Below are 16,227 nucleotides of genomic sequence, written 5' to 3' on the forward strand. Positions count from 1 at the left end.
AAGGAGATGTTAAAAAGAGAATGAGCATCTCCTTTTTGGGCTCTAACTGTGGTAGTGGAGTTCTGACGTTTCTCATAGAGCTGGTCCCAACGCCATGTTTATGCATCAGCGTTGTTTAGACCTGGCAACTAGATCTATGCTCGAACGGTCTCCATAGCTCAAGATCGAGGCAACTGGCGGTGCAATGACAGAGAGATGAAACAGCTCAATGCCGTATCCCCACGAACATGCTTAGGAGACCAAGAGGATTCTAAATTTCCGATGCCTCCCCATCCTAATGCGACGGAGTTTTCCTACTTGCTACGAGCTAAGGGATGCTGAATCGCGAGCCCAAAACTGAAACTGAATTGTGGAGAGTAAATTGAAACTGAAACTGAAACTGAAAAGTTGGTCTTGGCAACGCCGTATATATATATGCAACAGAAATGTGAGAGGTAGCCTGTTTATCAAATCTCATGGAAATCTTCAGTTATTGCAGTCATTATTTAACCTCTGCTTCAACATGTGAAAAACTGAATACATGAAACCAGCATGGGGTTAGGTCTACTTGTGGTGTTGTAGGATAATTATCCTCCTACTAGGCAACTAGTGATCATTGAAAATAAATAAAATAATATGTATTTAATACATCATCAGAAAAGCCTGGAGCTAAATAAAGCCAGGCCGATAGCAGAGCACTCAAGTAGGACAGCAGATAAAGAAATGAAGACAGGAAAAGTTAAATGAATTTCCTTTGATGCTGAATCTGGCCGGTTAGTTGATTCTGTGCCCATTAGCGCCTTCTTCCTCCCTGGATAGATACAATGCGATGCATCCATGGGCATGGCAGGCTACGAGTAGAACTTGAAATTCCTGGCCTCATGGATGATCTGCCTCATGCCTCCAACAGGGGACGCGAGCATCAGGAGCACCCCAATGGCGATGCGGAAGACGTTGACGAACCAGGTGAGCCCGTACCTCCTGGGCCTCTTGAGCATCAGCCAGATGACGCAGGGGATGAAGTAGGTGGTGGACGCGAACCCGAAGCCGCCGAAGAACCCTAGCAGGCCGTCGAAGAAGGGGAACGTCATGCCCACGAACATGGTGGCCAGCACGTAGGCGGAGCGGGCGGCGAGGCGGAGGCGGAGGCCCGGCGCGAAGCGGAGCCTCTTCACCAGCACCGTCTCCATCATGTCGAACACCGGCATGGCGAACACCTGGTAGCTCCCCACGACGTGGACCGCCACCATGAGGTTCGTCGCCGCCACGAGCCAGCGCGGCCGCTCCAGCGAGATGAGCGCGTTGGGATCCACCGTGCTGCCGAAGGCGTAGTAGCCGGCGAAGGCGACGGCGAAGTAGGCGTAGCAGAGGGCGACGACGGCGTAGGCGGCCACGACGCCCTTCCACATGGGCTTCTTGGACGGCTGCTCCGGCATGGACGGGATGGTGGCCTGGATCTCCAGCACCACGTTGTGCCCCGGGTACGCGAACGCCACGGCACCCAGCGCGTTCAGCACGCCGAACATCTTCCCGGCCGTCGGCGGCGCCCTGAGCGCGTAGTCTACTGAGGCGCCGGTGGCGCCCTTGGCGGCGGACAAGGAGAAGGCGATCATGGAGTAGGTGAGCGACATGACGGCGGCGGCACCGGACACGGCGGAGATGGAGTTGAAGTTGGGGAACTGCGAGAGCGGGAGCTGGACGGCGGCGAACATCATGATCCAGAAGGGGAGGCGGATGTCGGCGACCCCGCCGACGCACAGGGCGCCGGCTCCGCCGCAGAAGAGGTCGTGCGCCTTCTTGAGCGACTGGCCCACGGTGACCATGTGGACGATGTCGGTGCCAACCTCGACGACGAGCGCTGCTGCGGTACGATGATTCAGAGGCCGAGGCGGTCCCCGAACGCCTTCTGCCCGAGCTCGTGGTACCGGTCGAACCGCTTCCCGGGCACCATCTCGTGCATCTCCACCATCTGCCACAGCGTGTAGAGCGTGACGGCGAAGGAGCCCACGATGGCGATCACGATGTGGAACGCCGAGTAGTACCCCCGAGCTGCGACATGGCGAACGGCAGGCCCAGCACGCCCGCACCCACCATGGCCGTCACGTTGTGGAACGCCGAGTAGTACCACTTGGCGGTGCGCGATGACGTGATGGGGAGCCACTCGTCCAGGCTCCTCACACGACGCTCCTTCACCGTCTCCGCGTACTCCACCAGCACGTCCGGAGCCGGCGGCGCGAGGCCACAGCAGACGCCATCTTCCTCTTGTTATCGTCGTCGTCGACGACGACGGTCGCCGTACGTGCGCGCGGCTAGAGCTTCAAGCTGGCCTTCGAGCGATCAACTCTATGCAGTGCAGGCGTGCTCGGCTTTCACTGATCGTCGATCGATCTGTTTTGGAAGGTGGGCGGGTTGGCGCGCATATTTATGGCCCGCCGGCGCGAACGAATTAACGAGAACGAGACTCGATCGGTTTATTTTCCAAAGAAAGACGGTTCGGATTGGTAAGCAAGCACGAAGGTAGTGACCTGCTCTCTGTGTCCGCGTTCCAAAATCCAAATTATTGCTACTACGAGTCGCATTGTTTTTCTAGACATAGTATAGTTTTTACTCTCTCTCCATTGTCCATTACAAATTATAAGACATTTTGGTTTTTTTAGACATAGTATTGTTTTTCTATGCATTTAGATATTATTAGATATATAGTATGCCTATATACATAGCCAAAGCAATGCATCTAAAAAATCAAAACGCCTTATAATTTGAAATGGAGAAAGTAACGCATATAGCGTCTAGGGTTTTAAATAGGCCAAGCTCCGCTGTAAATGTTTCATAGGGTTTATTGCTACGCCTATAGTTATAGATGACCAAATAAACGGCATAGTCTGGGCCCGTTGAGGCACGACCTGATAACGGTTAGGACAGCATGGTCCTATTAGCAAATTGTGTCGTGTCGTGCTTGCCCATGGGTTATGCCTTCGGTCCATACATGACCCTACAAACATCTTAATCGGGGCGGGTCACCCTGATGGCCCACTAAGCCCATCATTTGTCGAGGCCAAGCTACATGCCTGCAACGCTGTCGCCCCTCATATATAAGGGGAGGAGAGGAACACGCACATCGCGCCTGTGCCATACGTTGCCACTCGTAAGCTGCGGGCGATGCAACTATGCTCGTGCCCCGGCAGTCGCCTCCCACGATGGTGAGGTCGCGCCTTGCGTCGTCACTCTCTCATGGTGGAGGGTGGTAAGGGGAGCCTGATGATATGGAGTCCGCGAGGGAGGAGGAGAGGAGGACGATGGCAGATGTGATGGGACTCGAGGGAGGGGAAATCGTGGGCAAACATGGAAGTAGAAGCGGACGTGAGAAGTGGCAACGGTGGGTGGGAGTGTTGGGCAGCTAGCGTTTAGGAGTTAGGATTTAATTTATATAGGTGGGGAGTCAGGATAGGCCAATCATTTGTGTTATCCCGGTCAGGTTGGGCTAGGCCGGCACGCATGCTGAGGGAGCGGCTTAGGCATGGCCCACCCATCGGAATAGGCCGGCATGAGCATGACGGCCATCGGGTTGTGTCGTCCCTAGGCCAGGCCAAGGGTCAGGCCCATGGGCCTCAGCCATATGGCCATCTGTACCTACGATACTGCCGATTGTTCTGTCGTTGTCGTTGTCGCTGACACATCGCTATATCTCTGCTAAACACCGCTAGTATTTAGCTTAGCCATGAAATATTTTTAGCACCGCTAATCTTGATGAGGCAAGTATTCTTACTCCAGGTAACTATAATATAAGACTCTATTGTGTTATATGTTTAATAAATGATTCACTAAACCATTGAATAATTATTGAATTGTTACTAGTTGAATGTTTAATTAGTATGAATGTTGATTTTAGTTGTTGATTGATTTAAAATAATAGAACTAGAGACACGTCCTATTAGAACATGTGCATATTTGAGTATTTTTTTTGTTAATGATGAAATTTCCCTAGTAACATATTTTCGTGCATAATTCATTAAAAAATTATTTTCTACAAAATCGCTAAATGAAATAGTTTCAGTTATATTTCATTGTAGCTCTTTATAGCTCCTAGAGGAACCCATACTTAAATATTTTAGCTTGCTATTTAAAACTTTTCAAAGCGTATATCTAGGTCAATGTCTCCCTCATCATCTGTCTTCCTTCCAGGCCAACGGTAGTAGCTCGAGGACGACTACACTGAGCTCTGGTGCTTGTCTAATCTGGTATCACAGTGACGCCATGGAAGATAATCATCATACATGCATGTACATTTATCGACGTTTCATACTATCAACTAGTGAATTTGTAGTCGTGTGTCGGCTTGGATGGGTTAGCACTTGGAGACTTAGGATCTGGTTTAGGCAATCATGCCCTACATCTAATTGGGTGGTTCGCTCGTGTTCCTAAACACCAAGGGCTCAATATTGGTAGAAGCGATTACAAATTAATGGGAGAGGATGAGAGCATAGAAGAAAGCTAGGGATCGAAGGGTTTCAATTGTCCACCGAGCGAAGAAGAAGGAAAGGAAGCTTGTCCCGCCTTATATAGTTGAGGGGCGGGTTACAAAAAGTAGTTGGGTTCCACATGCCGGACGGTCTTGGTGGGGCTTGCTGAAGAAGCTAACCCTTGCATCAAACCAAATGCCCCAGCTAAGGGTTAGCCTGGCCTCTCTCCGGCTCTATGCCAGGGGGGTCGGGAGAGTGCCACGTCCCTACTTAGCGAGTACCGAGTTGTTCGTGCTCAGGGCCCACTTGAGAGATGCCTCTTGACTAGCTCCGGAGCCCACACTCTCGAGTATGGATCTATTAGGGCGTGAGTGCACCCTGAGGGTGTATCCCCTGAATCATCAGTAGACTAGGTGCAGTGAGTCAAGGACTTGCCGTGTTTTGATGCTTTGATACCTAGTTGGTGAGGGTACCTAGGTATAGGTACTCACCAGTAACACAGACCTCTTTGTGATTTTTGGGAATCGTGGGGTGGTCCCATCGGTTGACCTGTGAGCGTGTCTCATCATGGACTCGTGGTTGTATTCCATTGGTTCACGCGAGCCTCCAAATGGTTGGGAGAACCATTTGAAGGGTTAGCTAATTGTCGCTCGTCATGACATGGGCGGACCCATGGCGACATACCCTGTGGGGCAGCCCTACACTACTTAACACTGGATTATAACTCTTTACGTAGCGAAATTTGCAATATATGTAACTATTACATCTTGTTGGCCCAGTGGTAAGCCTCTTGCTCTGCAATCTAGAGGTCGCTAGCACAATCCTTGGCAGCCTCACTTTTTGTTTTTATTTTCCATTTTGCATTCCTTTGCAGCTATGTACAACGCGCCGTTCTAAATTCCCATTTTCTTATGACCCCTTTAAAATTAAGTATAGATAATACACTTCATTCTTTAGTTTTTCTATTTTTTATCCTCTCTTGTTGTGTCCCATGAGACCTCATGTGTCTTTATTTTTGTTTTTTCAATTTTTTATCCCCACTAGATATTATAACTATAAATAATACACTTCATCCTTTATTTTGCAATTTTTTCAACCCATCTTGTTGTGTCCTGTGAGACATATACAACCATGAAATGGAATGGAAATCGGTAGTTGTGTGTAGTGTCGTGTCCACTTTACAAAGTCTGCACTCCAACATTAGTTGTGCATCAGGAAAATTTTCGAGCAGCATACCCTGCAGTAAAGTCCTAGGTCCGCCACTACCTGTTGATAGGACAACTAATTGAAAGACTTATCCAAGAAGAACAATTGGGGAAGTTAAATATAAGACTTGAGAAAAACTTTAAGCTTTCTATACCCATTACTCATTCTCTAAATGCTGAGAGTGAGCCAATTCCCAAGAAAGGCCCAATGAAAGAGGTTAAGGTTGCATCTCTTGATAATTTGATTGAATCCAACCTTGAGGATGATGCTCAGTTCTTCATCGAGGAAGAAGAGGAAAATCCTATGGAGTCTAAACCTCTTGATGAATTACTAGAACCACCTAAGCCCACCATTGAACTTAAACTCCTGCCTTCTGGTCTTAGATATGCTTTTCTTAATAATGATCAGGATTCTCCTGTGATCATAAGTGACAAACTTTCTCAGGAAGAATCCATATGCTTGCTAATTATCCTAGAAAAGCATCGTTTTGCTTTTGGCTATTCACTCCAAGACCTTAAGGGAATTAGCCCTGCTGTTTGCACCCATTACATCTCTACAGATCCTAACTCTATACCTTCTAGGGAGCCCAGCGTAGGCTTAATAATGCGATGAGAGAGGTTGTTAAGAAAGAGGTTTTAAAACTCTTGCACGTCGGGATCATCTATCCTGTGCCGCATAGTGAGTGGGTTAGCCTTGTTTAAGTTGTGCCCAAAAAGGGAGGCATGACTGTTGTTAAAAACGAAAAAGAATGAATTAATCCCCCTAAAAACCGTCACTGGATGGCGGATGTGTATAGATTACCGAAAACTTAACAAGTCAACAAAGAAAGACCACTTTTTGTTGCCCTTCATTGATGAAATGTTGGAGCGACTGACGAATCACTGTTTCTTCTGTTTCCTTGATGGGTATTCAGGTTATCACCAGATTCTGATGCATCCAGATGAACAAAGCAAAACCACATTTACATGTCCATATGAAACTTATGATTATCGTAGAATGTCTTTTGGACTATGTAATGCTCCAACTTCTTTTCAAAGATGCACGATGTCTATATTTTCTGATATGATTGAAGAAATCATGGAAGTTTTCATGGATGACTTTTCTGTTTATGGAAAAACTTTTGATGATTGCCTTAAAAATTTAGACAAGGTTTTGCAAAGATGTGAAGAAAAGCACTTAGTCCTTAATTGGGAAAAATGTCATTTCATAGTTAGTGAAGGAATAGTGCTTAGACATTTGGTGTTCGAAAGAGGGATAGAGGTAGATAAAGCTAAAATTAAAGTAATTGAACAGTTACCTCCACCCATAAATATCAGAGGGATCCATAATTTTCTTGGTCATGCTGGTTTTTATCGCCGCTTTATAAAAGATTTTTCACATATTGCTAGACCACTTACAAAACTTTTGGCTAAGGATATTCCCTTTGAATTTGATGATGCATGTTTGAAATCTTTTAACATACTTAAGAAAGCACTCATCTCTGCACCAATCATTCAACCCCCTGATTGGTCGCTACCTTTTGAAATTATGTATGATGCTAGTGATTATGCTGTTGGGGCAGTTTTGGGACAAACAAAAGATAAAAAACATAATGCAATTGCTTATGCTAGCAAAACTTTGATAGGACCTCAACTTAATTATGCAACAACTAAAAAAGAACTCCTAGCTATTGTTTTTGCTATTAATAAGTTTAGATCTTACTTAGTAGGAGCAAAGGTGATTGTTTATACTGATCATGCTGCTTTAAAATACCTGCTCACTAAGAAAGATGTTAAACCTAGATTAATAAGATGGAATTTGTTACTCCAAGAATTTGACTTAGAAATAAAAGATAAAAAGGGAGTACAAAATTCTATTGTCGATCACTTGTCTAGAATATAGTTTAAGAATTCGTAGGAACTGCCTATCAATAATTCGTTGTGGGACAACATGCTTTTCAAAGTCACAAAATCCGACCCCTGGTATGCAAATATTGTTAACTTTATGGTTGCAGGTTATGTACCACCAGGGGAGAATAAAAGGAAGCTTATCTACGAAAGTCGTCTCCACATATGGGATGAACTGTACCTCTTTAGAGTCTGCTCTGATGGCCTACTCGGAAGGTGTGTACCGGTGGAAGAAGGCATCAAAATCATCGAACGATGCCACTCATCACCATATGGAGGACATTATGGTGCATTCCACACTCATTCAAAGATCTGGCAAAGTGGATTTTTCTGGCCAACCATGTATGAAGACACGAAGAACTTCATTCGAAGGTGTGGAGTGTGTTAGAGGCACGGAAACATTAATTCAAGAGATGCCATGCCACTCACCAACAACCTCCAGATTGAGCTCTTCGATGTCTGGGAAATTGATTACATGGACCTATTCCAAAATCGAAGAACTGTGAATACATCTTGGTGGCAGTTGACTATGTCTCCAAGTGGGTTGAAGCTATGCCATGCAAAGCTGCTGATGCAAAGAACTCCAAGAAGATGTTTGAAGAGACAATATTTCCAAGATTTGGAGTTCCAAGGATGCTGATTAGTGATGGAGGCACTCACTTCACTGACAAGAATTTTCACAATTACTTGTCAAAACATGGAATCCATCACAATGTCGCTACTCCATATCACCCTCAGACAAGTGGCTAAGAAGAAACATCGAACAAACAAATCAAAACATTCTGTAAAATACGGTCAACGAGATGGGGATTGCATGGAAAGATCGACTACTAGATGCATTATGGGCTTACAGAATGGCCTATAAAACACCACTTGAAATGTCACCATATCAATTGGTCTATGGGAAGACATGTCATCTACCTGTTGAGTTAGAATTCAAAGCTCACTAGGCCATTAAGCCATGGAACATGAAGGGTTGAGATGGCGACTAGAGGGGGGTGAATAGTCTTTTCTAAAACTTAATCGCGTCCGCTAACCGATACAAATGCGGAATTAAAACTATCGGTCTAGCCAAGACTATACCCCACTATATATGTTCACTAGCACCTTGCAAAGATAACAATTATGCAACAAAGGTGCCGGGCTAGTTAGAGCTCTCCTAAACAATTCTAAGAGCAAGGTTACACAAACCTATGCCACTAGTACTTTAAGCAACAAGGGAGCTCCTACACATGCTAGTAAGCAAAAGCACAAAGCTAACTAAGCTCACTAGCAATGCTCAATAACAAGGCAACCAATGCCTAATTAGAGAGCGTAAATACTTAGCTACACAAACTAAGCAATGTGACTAACAAGGTAACTAAAACTAAATTAGCAACGCAAGGGAGCTACTTCTATGCTACACAAGCAAGAAGGTAATTAGCAAGCTACACAAGCTATCTAATTACAAGAGCAACTACACAAGCTTAATATGTATAAAAGTAATTGCAAGCTTGTGTAATGGGGATGCAAACCAACGGGAAGAACAAGGTTGACACGATGATTTTTCTCCTGAGGTTCACGTGTTTGCCAACACGCTAGTCCCCGTTGTGTCGACCGCTCACTTGGTGGTTCAGCGGCTAATTAGCATCACCCGCTAAGCCCGCACGTCGGGCGCCACAAGAACCTACCCCTTGAGTGAGGGTAGCTCAATGACACGCTTTACTAGAGTTGCTCTTCGTGGCTCCCGCGGGGCAAGCACAATGCCCCTCACAAGCACTTCTCCGGAGCGCCGCACAAGCTTCTTGCGCGCTTCGACGGAGACCACCACCAAGCCATCTAGGAGGTGGCAACCTCCAAGAGTAATAAGCACCACCGGCTTACAACTCGGTCACCTAGTGCCACTCGATGCAACCTCACAATGCAATCGCACTAGAATCGCTCACTCACACAATCGGATGATCACTATCAAGTATGTGTGAGATGGAGGGCTCCTAAGCACTCTCAAGCATGGACACAAAGTCCCCCAAGGTGCTCCACACTAGCCATGGCCGAAGGCTACTTCTATTTATAGCCCTAAGGGCTAAACTAGCCGTTACCCCTTCACTGGGCAAAAATCGAGCCGACCGGACGCTCCGGTCGTGTTGACCGGACGCTGGACCTCAGTGCCCGGTCGCCCACAGACGGCCACGTGTCCCGATTCCAATGGTCACTTGACCTGACCGAACACAGTAGCTACAACTGACCGGACGCTGAACCCCCAGCGTCCGGTCGTTTCTAGTAAGGTACCGACCTTGACCGGACGCGTCCAGTCACACTTGATCGGACGTAGCCCAGTGTCCGGTCACACTCCAGCTTCTGCATCACCGTACGTCAGCCTAACCGGACACAGCCTGCCAGCGTCTGGTGCTTTCAGACCCAGCGTCCGGTCAATTGACCGACGCCAGCGTCTTCGCGATCAACTCATTTTCACTTCTAACTTCTTCACCATTGCTCTAATGAGCCAACCACAAGAATTTGCATCCGGCGCAATAGAAGATAGGCATTCTATTTTCCCGAAAGCGTTGAATCCCAAACCTATCTCAACCCTGCAAACACCATCTCCTTTGTAAATATGCCAACACCACCAAGTGTACACCACCATATGCATGTGTGTTAGCTTTTCACAATCATTTCCCAAAGGATGTTAGCCACTCAACTTGCCACGCCACTCAATCCTAGCGATGATGCAAAGTTAGATCACTTGAGTGGCACTAGATGACCGATATGCAAACAAGTTTGCCCCTCTTGATAGTACAGCTATCTATCCTAAACCCGGTCATAAACTTCTCTACACACCTATGACCGGTGAAATGAAATGCCCTAGGTTATACCTTTGCCTTGCACATTCTATTCCATCTCCTCCAACGTCGATGCAACACATGCACCAACACGATCAACAATGATATGATCCACTTCATATCATCATGTGATCATATTGGTTCATCGATCTTGACTTTACTTGCTCTTCACCGTTGCCATCGTCCATCGGCGCTAAGTCTTGCTCAAGCTTCACCGCCATGCGGTCCATCACTCTAAAGCCTTCGACTTACCCTTCACGCTTGCAACCGGTCCATCAAGCCAAGTCTTGTCTTGATCTTCTCCACCTTGATCACATGACTCAATGTCATGTCTCATGTGCATTTAAGCTCCTTCATCATCACATGTGTGAGCTTTGCAACATCTCTAAGCCACTTTCACCTTCATGGCATATGTTGCTCACACACATGCACCTATGGACTAATCACCTGTGTATCTCACATAAACACAATTAGTCCACCTAGGTTGTCACTCAATTACCAAAACCAAACAAGGACCTTTCAGAACATGGACTTTCAAGCCACAGGAACTAAGAGGAAGATGCAACTCTCTAAGCTTGATGAATGGTGTGAAAAAGCATATCACAACGCCAAGATATACAAAGAGAGGACCAAAAGATGGCACGACAAGAGGATCATCAGGAAGGAGTTCACCCCCAGAGATAAGGTATTACTTTTTAATTCTAGGATTAAATTATTCGGGCATGAAAAACTTTGGAGCAAATGGGAAGAACCATTCAAGGTGACAAACACATCGTCGCATGGAGCGATAACACTTCAAAACGATGAAGGTACGTTATTCAAGATAAATGGCCACCATCTTAAGATCTTTCTAGAACCTGAAAACCCACCTGTTGATTTGGATGAGGTAGATTTCTTGATTTTACTATAGATTTACACCTCTGCCACCTCCCTTATATTTCGTAACACGAAAATATAACTTTTGAGATTAGATAAGTGATAGAAGTCGTAGCGCAGAAGATGACCCTGAGACCCTAACATGTGGGGCCACTCGGCCCCACCTAGAGGCTGCCCAGCCCACTTGTCAGTCGCCTCACGCCGGTCAACTTTCTCATGTCTTCTAGATCTTTCCTCTCCACAATCCCATAGTTTTTTGATGCATTTGGTTTTTCCTCATTACGAGACCCCATATGGATAGATCTTGACCCCTGCTACAAGTTGTTCCCCCTATATAAGCGAGCCTCTGCCGCCTCCATAGCCATCCCATAGAGCCTTATCTCTCCAATAGCAGCAAAGCTCTCCTCCTCTCTAGTCCCTATGGCCAACAAAGAGATCGTCCCCTATGGTTTTGATCCTAGCATGAAGCTCGACACGCTTGCGCTGACCGTCGTTCCTCCTAAAGTTACCCCCATTTGCTCAAGCCAATCTTACTTCATCCAAGCCATCTGTCGTCTGATCCTTGTTTCACCGCTGTCACGTCCACTTCTTGAAGACAAGTCATGCCAACAAGAGTCTTGTCTAACCATCCAGAAGCTAATCAAGGTGACGAAGAAAATCAACCTCCTTCCTCTGAAGGGACATGAGGTGCTGACTAGAGTGAAGACCAATAAATTTGGAGACGTTACATGTGCAAAATATAAGTCGGTCACCCCTCATACCACCATTGATGGAGTTCACGCTATGCCGGATCAGATCAAGGTTATTCCACCAAAGGAGAAGAAGAGGAAGGCACCATCACCACTATCCCAAAGGCTAAGAAGCGTCAAGGATGACTATGGCCCTCCTAGAGAAGAAGATTGATGACCTCTCTGACATTATCTATACCCTACAGCAAAGGATCGATGAAGAACACGTCTATCGCAAGAGCCTACAATATGATCTTAACGCTTTAAATCATTTTGTTGTTAAGATGAAGAAGTGAGAATTAGGTAGTCAATAATAAGGCATGAGTGGTTAGGTCATATGTTTAGGTTACTCGCTTAGCTTAGATCGTTAGAATATTGAAGTTCGTGTTAGATCATCAAAAGTTTATGTTTAGTTTGTGCTTGTGTAATAAAGTGACTTAGATATTAATGGAGTCTTATTATTATCTGGTCTCTATTTCATTTGGGTATGTGTTTTGTCTCCACATGTTGTGCATAAAGGTATACATGAAATAAGTGTGGGGAGACACACCGCGATAGCAAGATGGAATTTGATCGCTAAAATCATGAAATTCGGAAGTAATGAGCGAAGAACCACGCTCGCCAAAGTTGGACCGAAATGGACCCTAGAGCAGGCCGCCCGGCCTCCTACATGGGTTGCCCAGCCCATCATGATGCTACCTCGTGCACTTTGTCTACGGTCAAGTTTGAGCCCAATACACTCTATTTTTATATGTTTCGCTTTCCGTTTCGAACCAAATTGAAAATCACTTAATAAAACAACTTTAAAACATGAGGAAAGATTATTTCAGTCATGACTTAAGGATAGACTCATATAGTACTTTTCCTAGAAATCATGCTACTATTGAGAACTTATTATTAGGGGCCCTATGTTACTTAAGTTGTTGTGGAATGGGATATAAAAGAATAATGAGAACTTGATTCTTGATGTGTTGTTATTGGAGAATTTTATTTCAAAAAGTAAAAAGAATAGCTACACATCTCCTTTGTGGTAAGCAATGTCCTACCAGAGCCAAACATGATATGATAAACTAAGAAACCTTCTACATATACTACTTGTCATTGTATTGAGTTTGGTCAAACCTTGTGACCCTTGTTCAGAAACTTATCATGCTCTCAAGATCAAGATCACGTACACTCCACATATATTTGCTGCTCCTACACTGGGAGTACACAACAATATGTTTTTTATCCACCTAAAAATGTTCTACTCCTACACTGGGAATAGACATAAAAATATGTTTGATAGGATAAATGCTCCAACTTCTTGTAAATGTCTCTCTTGAAAGGTTTTAGTTGCAGAAAGAGAGGCATGGGCTATGCAAAAGTTATTCATAAAAAATAGTATTGGAAAAAATCAACAAGTGTCTGAGATATTGAAAACAATGGGTACTAGGATGCCCGCCCAAAAAAAGGAAAGAGATGAATAAGATAGCCCATGTTTTCTTGTAAAAAGTGTTTTTCAAGTTTCAAATAAAAGAGATATGTTTCAAGGAGCATAGTAGAAATAGGTTAGCCACCATATATATATCCACACACATACACATCTTGATCTAAGAGTATGACATCTTTCTCCTTGGATCCTTGTTTTAACTTTATAATATATGCAATGCAAGTATGTTTTCATATTCATCCCTACCTGAGCTCCACATAAACTTTTAGAAGTAGGCAAAAAGAAGGCAAAGTCATCAATACCTTGGTGAGGATCCAAAAATACCACATATATAGAGTGATTTGAGAGTACTATAAAAGGAGAAGGTAAGCTATGTTTTGTTTTCAAAAGTATTAAATGTTTCTTCGATTGACTTGACTGAAGGAAGATACCGATCTGTTTTAAGCTGTTCCATTCTTCAACCGCCCAAAGTTTCATGGTAGACACTTTGAATCCTACAGTGCATGTATGACTGGAAATGGTTTTATATTGATGTCTTGTCCTAAGGTTATGTCTTGAGTAATCTATCCTTTATCGAGGACGAGTAAAAGCCTAAGTGTGGGGGGTTTATTGATGGTATTTAACATTTATCACAAAACCGTTGATATAACTTGCATAAATGGCTAAAATAGATCACTAATATAGACTTAGAGGTTTAAACTGACAAATTCTATGAGTTTTGGTAAATTTGTGTTTTCAGTAGGATTTAATCAGAAAACCGCCAAGGAGGACCTATTCGTCAAAGGAAATTACGGAATTCCACCGTGTAATCGACGTGGAAGACTCTAGAAGACTCCAGAAGGCGAATCGCTGAAGCGGGACACGTGTCTCTGACATGTGGGGCTACCTGGCCCCATCTAGAGGCCGCTCGACCCCTATGGGTCCCACCTGTCAGCCTCATTGTTATGTCGGTTCTCCACCACCTTAAGGATTGCATCTCTGTCGTTCTTTAAGTCGGTTTGATCCAAGGGCTCACGTTAGATGTTTTGGGCTATATATACCAGCCCCTACCACCCTAGGAGGAGGAATAGGCATTTGATCCTAAGAGCTGAGAAGCCACAAACCCTAATTCAAATGTCCACTAGGATCATAGCTAGCAATCAAGAGAAGATTAGTCCTCAATAGGATCTAGTCTTGTATTAGAGATAGTGAGGTAGAGTGAGAGGGAAGAGTTTGGAGGAGTCCTGGCCTGTCAGAGCTCTCTCTATGGCTTGTACCCTAGCGGAATCAAGTTCTTCTTGAGCTTGCTTCTGAGACTCTGGTAATCGACTTCTAATTTAAGTAAGCATCTTGTTCATATTGTTCTTTAGGTTTGCGATTCTCTTTTGAGTACTTTAATCCTTATAGCTCCTGGGTTAAAGTAGTATTCGTAGTGTAAGTGTGATGCTTCGACTTGGTTACTCATGGATGTACCCTATTTTACGGATCGGTGGTAGCTCACGAGGGTGACTTTTATAGCCTCGTTGAATCCTTTTTAGTCCACCTCCTATTAGTAGGCCTAGCAGGACATTGTTGCTATAGGAAATACACTCTGCATGTGTTTTCTCTAGTAATACCCCCATAATTGAATAATAGAAGACAAAACTTACCGAAGTTAGAACAAGAAGACCTTAACAGTCTCCTCTATGCTTCTATTATCTAGCCTTGATTGTGAAGTTGGGATAAGTTAGATTTAGTTATTCTCACACATGTTTCCTCGAGTTCGATATAAAACTGGGTACTCCCGGTAAAGTACTACATCGGTATATTATCCGTGCGCTTGCGGATTATTCTGTGTGCATTAATCTATACCAACACTCTCTAAACATACCTCTAAAATATGAAACACTTACAATATAAAACACTTGAATGCAACATAAGTCTGAAGCAGAACATTTGGAACATACACTTGCAATATATGTGTGAAACATATGCAACAACCAGATCAAGCACTTGCAACTTGCAACATGAAAAATACTTATTGCAACACAAGACTGAAACAGCTAAAACATTTCAAACATACTTTGCAACATATATGTGAAACATGTGCAACATCCCGATAAAAACGCTTGCATCATATGTCTGAAACAAATAAAACATTTTGAACAAACGCTTGCAACATACCTCTAAAACAATTGCAACATATGCAACATCCCGATCTACTTTTGTAAAATCCATATGAAACACTTGCAATATACTTCTGATAGCATATGAAACACTTGAAACATATATTTGTAACATAGAGGGATGGAGAGGCCAGGGTCGGTTGATTTCGGCCTCGGAGCAGGAGCCGACGCCGAGCGGTAGCGCGCGAGCACCATCAGCACGGTCCGCGCTTCGTGGGTGCCCTTTGGCTTGGTGGGGACCGACTTGAGGCACGCAACGGCACCACCAGCACCATCAGAGACGGGCGACGCTGCCCCTGCCCGATCTCGTCCGCATCGCTGGATGCCGTCGCCGAGGGAGGATGTAGACCAAGGTTTGTGGAGAGGAAGAGAGGTGGAGGCCGATTAGTCGCCCCTCCTGGCCCAAGGTGCCACCCGGAAAAGGATAGAAGCGGGCGGGCGAGCGTGATGAGCTGAAGCCGCGCGATGGTAGGTGAACTGCGGTGGAGAGGGAGGAAGGTGGTTGGCGGCGCTCAGGTGAGGTGGAGATGGAGGATGGCGGCCAGCCAGCCGCGGTCGAGAGCGCCCGGGAGCAATCACGGTGGAGCGCGAAATTAGAATTCGATGGCGAGTGGAGATTGGAGAATGACATTTCTAGAGACCCTTGAGTAGGGATGAAAACGGATCGGATACGGACGGATATCACCGATATTACATT

General features: G+C 45.0%; 1 pseudogene; it reads right to left on the reverse strand.

Annotated features, from left to right (window-relative positions):
• Positions 1–809: 809 nt before the first annotated feature.
• Positions 810–2,306, reverse strand: LOC136462512 (lysine histidine transporter 2-like; annotated as a pseudogene).
• Positions 2,307–16,227: the final 13,921 nt, after the last annotated feature.

This window comes from Miscanthus floridulus, chromosome 7, assembly GCF_019320115.1.
Source record: "Miscanthus floridulus cultivar M001 chromosome 7, ASM1932011v1, whole genome shotgun sequence".
Taxonomy (NCBI): Eukaryota; Viridiplantae; Streptophyta; class Magnoliopsida; order Poales; family Poaceae; genus Miscanthus; species Miscanthus floridulus.